We start from the raw sequence: 14,498 nt of genomic DNA on the forward strand, positions 1-14,498 counted from the left end.
TTAAAGTAGGTAAATTTCATGAATTCTCAGCACTTAAAACTAAAATGGCACTTTGAGAAGCTTGATAAATACCGGCCCTGATCCCAGACGACCTGAGAGGTCTGGATAGTCCATAATGTAGCAGTAGATCAGAAATTGCATGTTTTCTTATTGTGCAAATAAACCTTTCTCAAAGCATTTTCAGTTGCTAGTTAAAATTTCTTGGTGTAAGTTTTGAGAACAAATTATGCTTTCAAAAAGTGATGGGGACAAAATCAGACATTTCAAAAAGTTGTGGGGACATGTCCCCAGTGTCTCCAGTATAAATAACACCTATACCCTTAACCTTTCAGTGCTTTTTAACTAAAAGTGTAAAAGAACTGGAAGAAATGGAGCAAGGACTACAAAAACAAGCCCTGCAGTCTTACATACGGTCAGTCTGTCGGTGAGGAAGTCAGTAGTTACTCCATCTAGATCCATATAGAGAGTTTACTCACTGCAGGCTAATGCATGTAGGCTAAAGAAACCTGTGATTTATTGACTTTATAATCTTAACAAAATGATCTATTGAAGCGCTTCTAAAGCAAAATGCAAATATGCATCTTTTTATCCTCATATTAATTTCTGGAAGGATTAAAAAAAACATGCCGCTGGAATGCTGTAATTACCCGCATATCCTTGTTATTGTTTATCAGATGCTGTGAAAAACAGTAAGCAAGAGCTCCGAGCAACTGACACGCTATCAGCCGCTATCTTTCTTTGCCGCTCTGTCAGCCATTAGCCTATAATTTATGCCTTCACACTCTCAAGGCCTTATGCTCAAAGCAATGGCTTTGCTGCGTGCGGGAAAGTTTTTGCTTTCAGTCTGTTGACGGCTGTACATTGACTGATAAACAGAAACGCCGACAAATTGAGTGCTTCTTCACGCCCACTGCAGGTGTTAGAACAAAAAAAACAAAAAAAGGGAATCAAAAAGCTCCCATTGGAGTGGAGGTGTGAATTAAACTCCAGCGCAGTTTGGCATGAAACGTGATGCTGATGTTTAAAGCTTAGAAAAAAGGGAGACAGCCAGAAAGATCCTGAACCAGACTCTTGTGATAGACATTTCTGACCATTGGGCTAAAAGTTGAAGCCAAAGAAAGAATCTAACGATGATATACGATCAAGCTGGAGTTGCTTCATGGACACGTTTAAAGATTTCAAGCAGATATTCTGCATTATTGTCTGATCAGCATCATGGATTTCTTAAGTAAGATCTGAGTGGCTTTCACAGTCCTGAGGCCATGAAACTGGCTCAGCATATAGGAAATTGAATAAGAGAACAAGTAAAAGCACCACATAAAGTTGTTCGTTGTACTGAAACTTATTTATTCCACGCCGGCTGCTGAATCGGCAGCACAGTACATCAATAACAAATTGAACTTGAGGTCAGCCACGGAACTTCACGCATGACTGCTTCATAATGCATCTGAAGTCTATTTTATCCAACCTCGGGTGCAAATAATCCCTACAAATTAATTTTCATCATAGTCTTTCATTTTCAAGTGTTATCGAGTGGGATAGACGCTGAAAATACAGAGGCAAGGGTCAAGGTCTACTTCTTTCTTGTTTAAAAAATGCTTTCTTTTTATTCTAAATTCCTAGAAGACCGCGTTCACCACAGTAAGCACAACTCTCTAACGTGAAACCCACATTTTTCTCAACAGTGTCTCTTGATGTGGCCCGAGGCCGTGCTACTTCTCCTTTTCATCACAAGCTGTTTTTAACACACTGCGGAATGAGAGTCCAGCTCCAAATTAGTGCCCTAAATCCAAACTCATTAACTCTCAGACCAAACAAATGTGTGCCAGAGCGTCTACAACCTGATGTTGAGATTATGAGCATTATAATTCAGCCTTGTTTATTTGGTAATCTGTCTGTGAAAGGATTTGGGCAACTTGACAGCGTTTCCGTCAGACAGCGTGTAAATTCAGACGTGCAGTCTGAGCAGGGGGTGCACACATAAGCTGTGTCTCAATTCAGATACTTCCATTAACCCACTATGTACTTACTTGCGTAGTGGGTAAGTTTTGAATGGGTTGTGCTGACTCATTAGAACATGGATGTGGTTCACGTACCACACCATATGTCCGATTCTTCTTCTTTTAATGGAAAATTGTAACCGGGCGGATCGAGCGATTGTCAACCACCAAAATATCTGCCGGCTTGTTCGCATACTTGACCTCACTTCAGTTTTATTATGAATGAACAAAAACGTACTTTTCCTTTCAGCTCGCTCTTGTTATAAAATAAGATGGTGGTCCCTCCCTTCGACTGCCGAGGATGAGAAGTGTCCAGCTTTCCACACTCCACACTACTCCGTTTTTAAAATTTTAAATGAATACCATCTCCGTCCACACCAGCGTTTTAGCTGCGTATCAGAGTTGATCTCCGTCTACATTAAAATGACTGAAAACGCACAGCTAGAGGCCGGGCATGCGCGTGCCGGTGTAAACATGAAGCACATGGTCTATTTCATAGTTACAGATTTGGCGAAAAGGATAAAGTGCTACAGACAATAAGGAGCTGGGACTATTACCGAACGTAACAGGGGAGTTAAAAGCAGCTGTGGCGGCGGGAAACAGACTGGGAGTTGTCCCAAAGTAAACGGCGACATGCACAGTACAGACTACAAGTGTCATTTGCACGGTTCAAAATATTTTAATAAAAATACCAAATCAAAAACTCTGTGAGTAGCATCATGTTTCTGCTTTGCATGACCCAATCAGAGCGCCAAACGTGAGCATCTGCGTCATCGTTTCTAAAGTACTCTGTTTTTGTCCGTCCACTGTAAAACCCTACCAGCAGTTTTAAAACGAAAAACGGGGTCTGTGGTGTTTTCAAACTTCTCCGTTTTAGGTCTTCATTTTCGCCATTTTAGTCTAGAAGGTCTCTGTTTTAAAACAAAAATGCAGTAGTGTGGATGGGGCCTAAAACTTTTTGATCGTTATGAGTGCACCGTCAGGCTACCCATAGTGCACTGCTTTTTGCTTTTGAGTGAAAGCACTTATGCGCTCAAAATAGGCTGTTTGCATAGTGTGAGTATGGAGGGCGGCGGATTAAGACACAGCAACGGTCACATAGTCAAAGATGTTTTCGTCAGTCTTGATTTGTGCTGAGGTTAAAAGGCCCTGTGGTGTCTGCAGCTACATCAGTGTTTACACTTTCTGTGCTAATCCACAGAGATTATCATTCTAATATTTGCCTTATAATCTGTACATTTAATCTCTGGATCATAATAACATGTCTTGTGTGTGGTTGTTTCATGTTTTTGTCCTCTCTGCTCAGGATTATTAATCTTGTGTCTGATATTTAGCCTCTTATAGAGACGCTCATAATAATAGCAGCAAATCATGCTCTGAGCACGATCTTTAAACATAAGGAGTGCAGTTGTTTGTTTTGAAGTGCAACAGTCTAAAATAATTTACTTAGTCTTCCCTAAGTCAACATAAAATAAGTAGTTTGTTTGAGTTTACATTGAATCATGTGTGTTCCTGCATTGTGTTCTACAGTGTTTCCACAATCAAAATGCATATATATATATATATATATATATATATATATAATTTAAGACACTATTTGAGTTGGAGCTTGGCCCATACTAGACTGAAGTCATTATATTTCAGCCTGTGCTGCTCTGATGTAGACTTCTTTTTTTGTTAATGTGTCTATTGTGAGTCTCCTAACTTAATGAAAGTGCCATACTAAATCACCGGAGTGCCCCTATAAGAGTACTGAGCAATATATACAACATGAGTGATGTTGTGTACAAACTGTATATGGCTGGCGTCTCGCTCCCCAGTGTGACTGTATATAGCAGACTGACTTTGGGTGAAGAGTAGAGTGGACTTTAACCTCAGCTCTTCCTGTTGTCGTCAGTCAGGACAATGAAATGAAAACTTTTCACTGCTTCTTGTCATCTTTAGCTCTCTCCTAAAACAGGGTGTTCATGTTATTAATGCAATCAGTCATAACTATGTTGGCTTGTTATACATAAGTCTTACAGATGGAGTAATTAAAAATTTGATTTGTTTTTGAGTTGAAAGTTAGTTGTAGGATTGTTTTAACTTGTTATTTCTCCTTGTATTAACTGAGGGTGTTTTGGTGAGAGAGGGTGTGCGTGTTACCTGTCTATGTGTATGTGTAATATATGTAGTTTTGTGATGTTCTCTTTTGTATTTGTTCATTATGTATTTGTGTTATAGGACCCCCCCTTGAAAATGAGATGCTGCATCTCATGGGGCTATCCTTCAATAAATTCAAATCAAATGACTCTTGATGAGCATGCAAGCGCTTGCAAAACATGGTCATGTGTAAATAATCCTTCTTTCCTTCAAGACCTGTTACAGTTTGTAGATTCACTCCAGACATGTTTTAATACATAGAAAAAAAAAACTCTGATTTGATTAGCAATTAAAAAATCTTTAAATCCTCTTTGAAGAATCTACAAATATCGGTCGTCTCAATTGTTTAGCTACTGGACACAAGAAGTCTTCGACACCACTGTGTAAGTTGCATGAATAAACATCTCATTAAACACAGATCCCAAATGATGCTTTAGACCACAGACAGTCCAATTCAATAGTCAGATTGTTGATCTTTTCACGAGACAAAGAAAAAATTAATAGAACACCAGAAACTATAAAAGTTTGGTTAAAGGCTTCATGTGAAAGAGATCAATGGCTAAAAAACAACAGATTATTTTTATTCTTACACCAACCTATTTTCCTCAATTCAGTGCAATAACAGTGAAGGCAGTAATAATATTGCTGTATGAATGCTGTATTGATCTCTTGTGGAACATTTTCTCTGTTCTCTGCCATAGAGAGATCTAAAGTCAGGCTCAGGTAGGCTACAGAGCAAGTTTGCAAGCTGGTGCCTTGCTCACCTTGCTCTTCTGCAGGGCAGGAAGTGGTGAAGAACCAGACCCTCCAGTCTAACAATGGTCTCTTTAACAGCGGGGCCACCCGGCTCCCCAACCCCATTAAAAAGGACCTCTGAGTGTCTCAGATCAGAGTCAGGTTGGGACGCACTTTGCCAAAACATGCCTTCACTTTCCTCCTAATAAAACGGTCTTAATCAAGGAGTGTAATGGCTGCTGGGGGGCCCTCGCCTGTGTCTGGGCCCTTGTTCTTAGAGGCTAATAGGCGGAGACCTGTTTGTGTGCCTTTTTTGAAATCCTCCCAGGTCCCTGCTTTGATCCGTACTGCAGAAGTAGGCTGGGGGCGCACACACGCTGCAACGCCACACACACACACGCAGCAACGCCACACACACACACACACAACACACAAACACATCATTTCCAGTGGAGACTGGCACAGAGACGCAGCGCCACGACCACTCCGCTGTGTCTGTTTGGTACGGACTGCTGAAACTTCTGCGAGAGAGACAGAGAGGCGGATAGATCCACCAGGCTCGTCCCAGATAGCGGATTAAATTTACGCTCTTTTCTTTCCTTTTTTCTCCTTTTTCTCCTCCTCCTCCCCTGGTTTCGTGTTACAAAGCCCTGGGAGGGAGTTGCGCGGAGAGTCAGTTCCTCTGTGTAGAAACTGAATGACAGAATCATATGGCTTGATTTGCCTTATAGTCTAAACATTTAAAATATATAGGAAATAAGAGAAGAGAAGAGAGAAACCGCGGGCGAATTCATCTGGCACTGATGAGGATGTGGAATAATTTATAACTCCAATTCAAAAACAAATCCGAGATAACGGAGAAAGAAGAGAGCCAGTGAAAAGGATACTGGATCTGTCGTCAGAGGAAAGACGGAGAGGAAGGCGCAGGACGCGTTGCCTGTAATCATCACCACCATCACCGTAATAATAAGGTAAGTTTATAGCCGTTATTTGTCCTTATGGTGATCGCAGCGCTGCGACGCGGCTGGATTAAAAGTAGACGAAGGAAGCAGAGGTAGAAAACATCCTCCGGAGTCTCCGGATCTCCAACTGTTGCCATGAAGCCCCCTTTTCTTGGAAATAGGACGCATTCAGAGACAACGCGTTGTCTAAAGAGATCATTTGGGTGTTATATGTTGTGCTTTTGGGGCTCAATGTGATGCAACTTTATCTCCATTTCGCGCAGTGTAAACACAGCGCACTGCGGTGAGGAGCAGTTGGAAGGGAATCAACTCCGGGCTTTCACTGTAGTCTGTATCTACAGTATGCTCCAATCACAGTCCGGTGATAAAACTAGACCGTATTGTTTGTACTGCATCATATTTATGTTATAGGCTACTGTTTGCATTGTAGGCAAATATCTAAATAGACCACTTCTAAGGAGGAATCTGCTGCCTTAATCTTTTATTATTTGACTAATAATATTATAAAAGTGTCTGGAGTGTCTGTGGTGCTCTATAATAAACTTTTAGGAAGCTTCCTTTCCTTGATAGTCTTTTGCATCTTTTATGGTATCAATATCATACTTAAATAATATTCCTAACTTACTTTGTGGCTCCTGTTTGCTGCCTGAACAGAGAGTTGTATGGTTTATAGAGAGAGAGAGAGAGAGAACAGGATTCTGCATTCATGTAGATGCATGCTTTTGGAGTTCTGCAGCATCCCACTGAAAACATATGAAGGAATCTAACTAGTTCGTTTTTGCATAGTAGTAGGTGTCATATATTACAGCAGTCGTCCACTTCCAATGCCATAAAAGCATGGAGTCCTTTGATTTGCTGCCTCTATTTCTGCTTGCTCAGTTGACACTCAAAAAATTAAGCCCTCATGGTGACAATAATCCACTGACTTGAGATATTACTTTGGAGTGCTTTCCCCCTTTTGATTTTTTTTTTTTTGCCTTAATGAAGTAAGTATTAGCTTCAGTTGAGTGATTAGTGTAATTACTGAGGGGGGCAGGCGTCCGCTCTGGACAGTGAGCAAGGATTTGTGTAAAAAGGTGGTGGTCTAGGAGGAGGAGGAGGAGGAGTGGGGAGTCTGCCTGGTTTTCCTTGTGTTCTTAGTCTTTTCTTTTTTTTTAACAAGCTGGATGGTGCCAGTGCCAGTTAACTAACAGACAGCACAAGGGGAGACAGTAATAGTTGTGGGAGAAGTTAGTGGAGTCATGTTATTGCCTCATTTGATGGAGGAGGTAGAGAGGAGGACTTTATGTGAGCATTATTGTGCTTGAGGATCCACTTTCTGCTTTGATATTTGTGCAAATTATCTCATAAAGTTTGTCATAGGATTTGTTTTTCATAACGTTGGTGGGCGTGTAGTTCGGTCTGTCTCTCTGTGTGTGTGTTTGTGTATGTCACCGTGTCATTTGCAAAGATTAATGAAAGTAACATACTGATAGAATTCAGCGTGAGCATTGAGCCGCAGGTTTGACATTTGCAGTGTCGAGGGATGTAGCGGAGGATAATCCTAGCAAAATTCACTTTACTCACCTTTTTCAATCTGTGAAATCAAGTTCACAGACCTTTAAAAAAAAGACAAAAGCCTTGATATAAATACAAAGAGAAGATTATTCAAGACTGAAACAGGTTACAGGGAGAGATGTTTGTAAACCAGTTCGGTTGTTGTAGCATTCCTCCTGACATCTGCACTTTTCCCAGTCTGGAAAAAGCCTTGAAAATCCATTTTTAGCAGGGCAGTTGCAACAAAGAGACTCACACACGCACACCAGCCCTCTGGCCCCAGATGTTAATGCCTCCATTGAGAGAGCCACAGGACTCCTGCCGAGTCGATCTCTTCATTGTCACACAGACAATGGACTCCACATCCTGATGGCCAGCCTCCTTCCCATCTTCCCTCACACACTCCTCACACACACACACACACACACACACACACACACACACACACACACACACACACACACACACACGCAATTAAACAGCACACAGTCATGCAGACAAAGAATTGCATGCATCATACATACATGCAAACAGGCCTGCTTTTACAGCTGAGTTCAGGCATAGACACGTCACATAAGTGTTTTTAATTGTCAAAGTTGGACAGATGTTGAACTTCTTTAAACATTTCTCTGTTATTTACAACACGTGTGTGTATTTACCTGCACTCGTGTCCCCATTTGGGTGGTGTGTTGTACACGTGTTCCTGCTGCCATCCACTTCACTATAGGGCTGCAACGAAATGTTATTTTCATAATATATTAATCTGCCAGTTAATTGGTCCTCTAATAAATGTCGTCTCTATGAAATGTCAGAAAATTAAGATAAATGTCCGTTTCCAAGAGACCAAGATGAGGTCTTATTTTAAATTAACTAAAGAAAAGCTGCAAATACCTTCATTTGAGAAGCATTTCTTTGGCACTTTAGTTTGAAAAGCAACTCAATCAAATGACAGTTTCAGGTGAGTTTTCTATTAGTCAATAAACTAATCACTTCAGCTGCACTTCGCTATCTGTGTCAGTCCGTGTGTTTGCTTGTCCGAGTGCATGTGTGCACATATGTGACATAAACTGTGTGTTTTGACATAAAAGGACTAACATTGCATCATAGCTGTCACATCGTCGCTGCACCAGATGTCTCTTGTTTGCCCTTTGTGTGTGTTTGTGTGCTTAATTGTCATCTCTGTGTCACATGCATCGCGTCAATGCTACAGATACTGTGGCCCACATGGCCAGCAGCTGAATGCACAGTAAACCCCTGTGATAACGGGATGATTTCTGTTTTAAAAGCTTTGCATACAGGAACACACACATAGCATTCAGTGTGTGTTCATGCTGCACGGCTAGGGTGTTGTGAGAGTGTATGGATCTGAATTTGCTAACGATAATGAATTTTCGATGGTGGGAGAAGCTTTTTTTCACATCCTCTGCTGAGCAACAGTTGAAGCGCCAGCTTCCCACAGGAGGCATTTTTTTTTCAAAAAGATCTTTTTTATTCCAGCAACAATTCAATTCCTGCTATATATGCCTGTCTTTTCTCTTTAAACTCACTTTCAGAGGCAGATTTTCTTTTTTTATTGCCGTTTCTAAACTGGTCCATGTTTCCTGCTGAGCTGAAGGGAGTTCACATCTTCGGCCATGCCCTCTGTGTTCTGATGCTGCATGAACAGAATCGCCCCGACTTTTTTTTATGTGTGTGAGTGTATGTGTTGAACAGAGATGTGGTTCATGGCAGGCCAGATGCAAGGTCTGGAGAGCCGAAGCAGATGGGGTGTGTGTGTGTGTGTGTGTGCTGGAGGGGAACAGCAGGAGGCTGGGCTGGACAGGCTTATGTTTAGAGAAGACGGAAGGGAAGAGGCTTGTTTACATGACCATAATGGTAAATGGGCTTTGGCAGGGTGCAGGGTCAAAGTGATATGAACCTTGTGTTTTCATGCTTTCATTGCATATGTGCCCACAACATCATTACCACTTTTTCATTATCAAAGACTCTATTATTATTATTATATAGAGGTAGTGCACGCGTGTGTGTGTGGGTGTGTGTTAGTGTTGAGAGAAGGTGTGATATGTGCACAGCTGTGGACTAAAACTGACACACTGACACCGGAATCGAAGTCTGGCTCACTATATCACACTCACGCACACAAGCATTAAAGATTTTTATACATATACATGTCGTTGGCACATTGGTCATGAAAGCTTGTGTATCACCATAATCAAAGTTAATGGGATAACTTGTGGCTTTGTTTCCGTTTTTTAGACCAAAAACCATGAACCTCGCTGCTTCCTGTAACTACGATGTTGCTTCTTGTCCTTCCTCCCTAACTTCCTTTGACGTGCCGTTATTTCTCCTTGTCTTTCCTGAAGAGGATAAATGTGTCGGATGGCCTTTATGTGGTTGTTCCATTGACCTTATCCCCTTCCACCTCTTCTTAGAAGAACAGCTCCCTCTACCTCTTCTGTGCCCTAAAGCAAGAAAGGAAATCAAGATAGCTTCAACACACTGCAATTTAAGACAACACCAGCACGGAGCAAGAAATTCTCCCAACTATTTGACGGCATGTACAGGACATGATGAAATGCATCGCGTATTAAAAACCTCAAGTAAATACAGAAACACTGACAGTCGTACACAACAAGAAGAACACATCAGAAGTTTACTGGGGAAACTAAAAACTGATGAACATGCCCGCCTGGCTGAAGTTAACCACCTGTCACTGATGTTTGAAATGAAGCTGACAATGTTTTAAATTGAACACTCAGATTCTATTATTTGGATAGTATTGGTGATGTTAGCTAACATTAATCTTTTGCTAACTCCCAGCATGTTGTTCTTCAGGTTTTAGTGTCCAGACACTTGTGTTGTGATGTGAATTGTTGCGCCTTAGACCCATAACACATCCTACATGTAAATGCAAACAGTGTGGACTACTTATATTGTAGCATGTACACTGACTTGTTTGATTCGTTGTACACCACTGTGTGTGATTTTGATTCAGCATCGTCTGTTTTAAATTGATGGCTGGAAAGCAATTTGTTACCTGTACTGACAAGTGCTACACAAATAAATATATTATCATTATTATTATTATTATTGTTATTATTATTATTATTAATATATATCAGTTGTCTTTTTACACAAAGAAAAAGTAAAATGTTATTTGCTAGTGATTTAATACATGTCTTTAATCTTTTGCTTGCCATTATCTTCCTGGAGCTGTCTCCCCACCACCTGCAATTTATTTGAATGTTTCTCAGATGTGAGTAATACCTCCATTTATTTTTCCAGGAGAATAGTCTACATCAACAGCATGCTCAAAAAATCAAGTGTTGTGTGCTTAATAAGCTTTATTTTGTCACATTTCTGAAACCTGTTCAGATTTAGAGTGTAGAAAGGAATCGTGGCACAGTTTATGACTTGCAGTGTTTATTTATGCTGCGGATATGAAATTTGTGACAGTAGTTCCCAATTTGCATGTGTTATATTTACGTGCAGCATTTTTTCTAAATGCGACACCTAAGTATGATTATGATTGTGTTTCTTCATTCGCTCGTGTTTTCTTTATTTGCAGTGCAATGAGCTCTTCCGGCTCTTCCTGGCTCATCTGTTTACAGAAATGTTTCTGTTTCAAAGTTGATGTAGCTATAATTTATTGATGTTAAAATGCTACAGAAGGCACTATGAATCTAGAACGCAAACTGTGCGCGCGCACACACACACACACACACACACACACACATCACCCTGCACAACCTCCACCCCCCTCTCCGTGGCTTTAAGGCTTGTTGAGAAGTTTCCATCAGGCAGAGAAGATGGATCCAGAAGGTTTTGGCACAGGCTGTGATTGCAGTTGTTGCAAGACGAGAAGCTTTTGCTCTTCTGCAACTTAGCCTTCCCTTTGAGCTCTCTCTCTCTCTCTCTCACTCACTCATCCTCTGTCTCTCTCACCCACTTACGCACACATATTATTTTTTCCTCTCCCTCTCTCCCCCTCGTTTCGGCTCAATTCAAGTAGCATAATGAGGTCATTTTTGCATTGCTAAAGTGTAAGCACTTACCACTTATATAGCTCAACTTTAATTGAACAGACAAGTGCATATTCAGCCTATTGTGAGTGAAAACTATGCTTGTATAGAGGGAAGTAGCATAATCCTTTTGGTGGCTCTAATAGTAGTGCCAGCGCCCTGAATGCCCCAGAAGCAGCCATTATGGATCTTTCTCTGAAATCAATTTAGTTAAATTAAATGAAGTCTTATTGGCATTATTGTCAAAACTGAACATTATTGCCAAACAATGCAATATTCATAATAGAGAATATAGAACACAAGGCAGCGATACTGAATGATGCATCCCCCCTTTTGGGCAATCAATAAATAAATAAGCCCTAAGGGAGGAAAAGTGTTTCCAGGAAAGTCTGACTGGTGGAAAATCCAATATGGGGCGTACTGACGTTCCTACAGGCAAATCTGTAGAGCAAGTATAGCTGGATGCACCAGATACGTTCGCTCCTGCAATGTGGAAGCTTTGTTTATCAAAGCTTTACATTGTGACCTGTAATTTCCCCCCCTGTCGAGCTGATCAGTGTCATTTTTAAAATGTCAGAATGCAGTGGTGAGAGGCGTCACCCAAATCTAATTACTATTGTCTGAAGCACATGCACGAACAGATGGAGAGTAATCCGTAGCTCCCCGCCATGACATAAAAGTTTGTGCTTTACTTCGGCACAACAAACTCTCTACCTGCCTTCATGTGTCTCGCTCAGAGACTTACTGGAGGCCTTTAGAAGAAGCCTGGTGGAGCTGCTCTGGGTGGCTCGCGTCCTCTGCATTATTTATGAGTGGTCGAACGGAGGTGGAGGAAAGCCCTGACCCGCTTGTTTGTTACCAGCTGACCACTATTGGCCATCTGCTGCCCGCCAGCCTTGCTCTCTCTCTGTCATTACCCCTGTCTCCCTCTCTCTCTCTCTCTATCTCTATGGTGCTCCGCTCTCTGTATGCGCATCTATCTGTCAATAACTGGGTTTCCATCCAAGTTTTTATGTAAAACAGGACACATAGAGTTAGTAAGGTTAATTGGATTTTTTGCTTACTTGTGACTGATTAGGGTTCAGTGAGAATACTATCATACGACGTGATGACAGCACAGTATATAATATATAGCACATATTAACATACATCAGCTTAGCTTAGCTTAGCATTAAGACAAAAAGCAGTGAGAAAACAGCTAACTGCTGGCTGCTTAGCTAGCTAATTTCCAGAAATAAAAGAAACAGTCCAACAGAACCCCCCCACACACACACACACACACACACACACCTTAAAACTGCAACTTTTCTGTTTTACGCTGCAGTTTTTGTATCAAAGGTGTAGTTTGACATATTGGGAGATATGCTCATTTGCTTTCTTGCCTAGAGTTAGATGATAAGATCATTACTGCTCATAAATATAAGGCTACCGCCAGCAGCTGCTTAGCTTAGCTTAAAATAAAAACTGGAAACAGGGGAAACCAACAGGGTTGGCAGATTTTGTTACCTTTGGAGTCATGTTAGCTGCTTTCAAACATAGCTAAGCTAACCAGCTGCTGCTGACTCTAGGCACAAAAGCAAATTAGCGCATTTCCTAGAATGTAGAACTATTGCTTTAATGAGTTATCACTGCAGCAATATTATTTTTTTCCTGCTAAATAATTAAAGGTTCATGTTATAGTATCTGCATGTAGGCCTATATATTGCACTATCCATCCATTTACAGTACATTTGGCTATGCAATGTGTTTTTTTATCTTCTGACTGAAAGACAGACTCCTGGAGGGAAATCTTCATATTTGATACTTGTGCAGTAATTTCCTCTTCAGATAGTAGCTGGCCTCATCTTTCTTGTTTCATCCTATTTCCTGGGCCTGCCACGTCCTTGGCTGTGGATGAAATTGTAAAGCTGGATTGGGGAGAGATAGTAATATGCTCGGCCAAAAACCTTGACAGTGAGCCAACTGTGTTTTGGGGGCAGCGTGTAAGGTATTTAGTATGTTTTGTGAGGCTCCCAACGCGCCTGTTCGTCGGCTGCTTGTTGTTTTGTTTGTTCCGACTCAGCATATGTTTCCTGGCTCAGTTGTCCGCACTGTGTTTTGTGTGGAGGGAAATGCCGGAATTGTTCTCTTTTTCTCTGGTTTTGGTGACACGTCAAAGCTGTTTGCACCCAGCGTGAATGCAGAGGTTCCTATTGTCTACTGTCGCTGGCAACATTGCTGTGTGTGTGTGTGTGTGTGTGTGTGTGTACTTTGCATAAGTACATGCCTATGCATATTCAGCTCTTGCCTCTTGCTGTTTTCATGCAGTGTTTTCTGGATAGTATATGCAAATGTGTATGAGCTACCAGCAAAGGATAACAGTAACACATACTGGCTGATGGACTGGATATCTGAGATTGTGTCTGTTACTGTGTGCGTGTGAATAATGATGCAGATGCAGTGGGCAACAGGGGGCTGTGTAGAGGAAAGTAGGCCCCTACCCTCCTCTTCCCCCCTGTGTTAACCAGAGCATGGTAGTTTGTTTTTATGACAGCCTTTTTTTGGCATTGTTCTGGTCCGATAGAGCTCACCCTCCCTACCGTGGGACTGGCCGTTAATGCGCAGGAAGTGCCGGAAGCGCGCAGCATAAGCACGCACGTACACACATACTGTATTCCAGACTCCAGCACTCACAGCCCCTCCCGAGCTATCACCCCACACTCACACATAAAGTTTGAAAGGACAATAAAAAGTTGCCCTGCAGCTCGCAGGCTGGTAAGCTGCAGCTTATCCAGGAAGGCGCAGCAGCCGGGTTAATGGCCTCTCTCCAGGGTAGGCACTACAGAGGGGCCCATGCAGTCTTATCAGCTGTAGGAGGGGCCCTACATGGCTGCGCTCTTGAGAGCTCAGCTGAGCTAGTGTGGGGGGAGTAGCTTAGCTGTTGGAAGACAGAGTGCTACCTGGCTTTTTTCCTGCTGTGTTTGTCTAGCGTTATTCTGGCAGCGTAGGAAAATCAAAGTTAGCTGTTAGCCCCTCCGAAATGTAAACATAGATGTTTGTCCAGTGTAGCACCTGTAACTGGAAATTCAAAGTTAACAGGCGTTGCACATTCTAATGGAAAC

At 41.7% G+C, this 14,498-nt stretch overlaps 1 protein-coding gene across 2 annotated transcripts in view; it reads left to right on the forward strand.

The window, feature by feature from the left end:
* Positions 1-5,336: 5,336 nt before the first annotated feature.
* sema4c (sema domain, immunoglobulin domain (Ig), transmembrane domain (TM) and short cytoplasmic domain, (semaphorin) 4C) overlaps positions 5,337-14,498 on the forward strand; it is a 94,406-nt gene continuing 85,244 nt past the window's right edge. For both annotated transcript variants that reach the window (XM_038703488.1, XM_038703489.1), the window contains exon 1: positions 5,337-5,848. The gene's annotated coding sequence lies outside the window, so the exon portion shown is untranslated. The remainder of the gene's footprint in view (positions 5,849-14,498) is intronic.

The sequence above is a fragment of the Micropterus salmoides genome, unplaced genomic scaffold, assembly GCF_014851395.1.
Source record: "Micropterus salmoides isolate LMB-PRFRI ecotype aquatic unplaced genomic scaffold, ASM1485139v1 Ms_hic_scaffold_7, whole genome shotgun sequence".
Taxonomy (NCBI): Eukaryota; Metazoa; Chordata; class Actinopteri; order Centrarchiformes; family Centrarchidae; genus Micropterus; species Micropterus salmoides.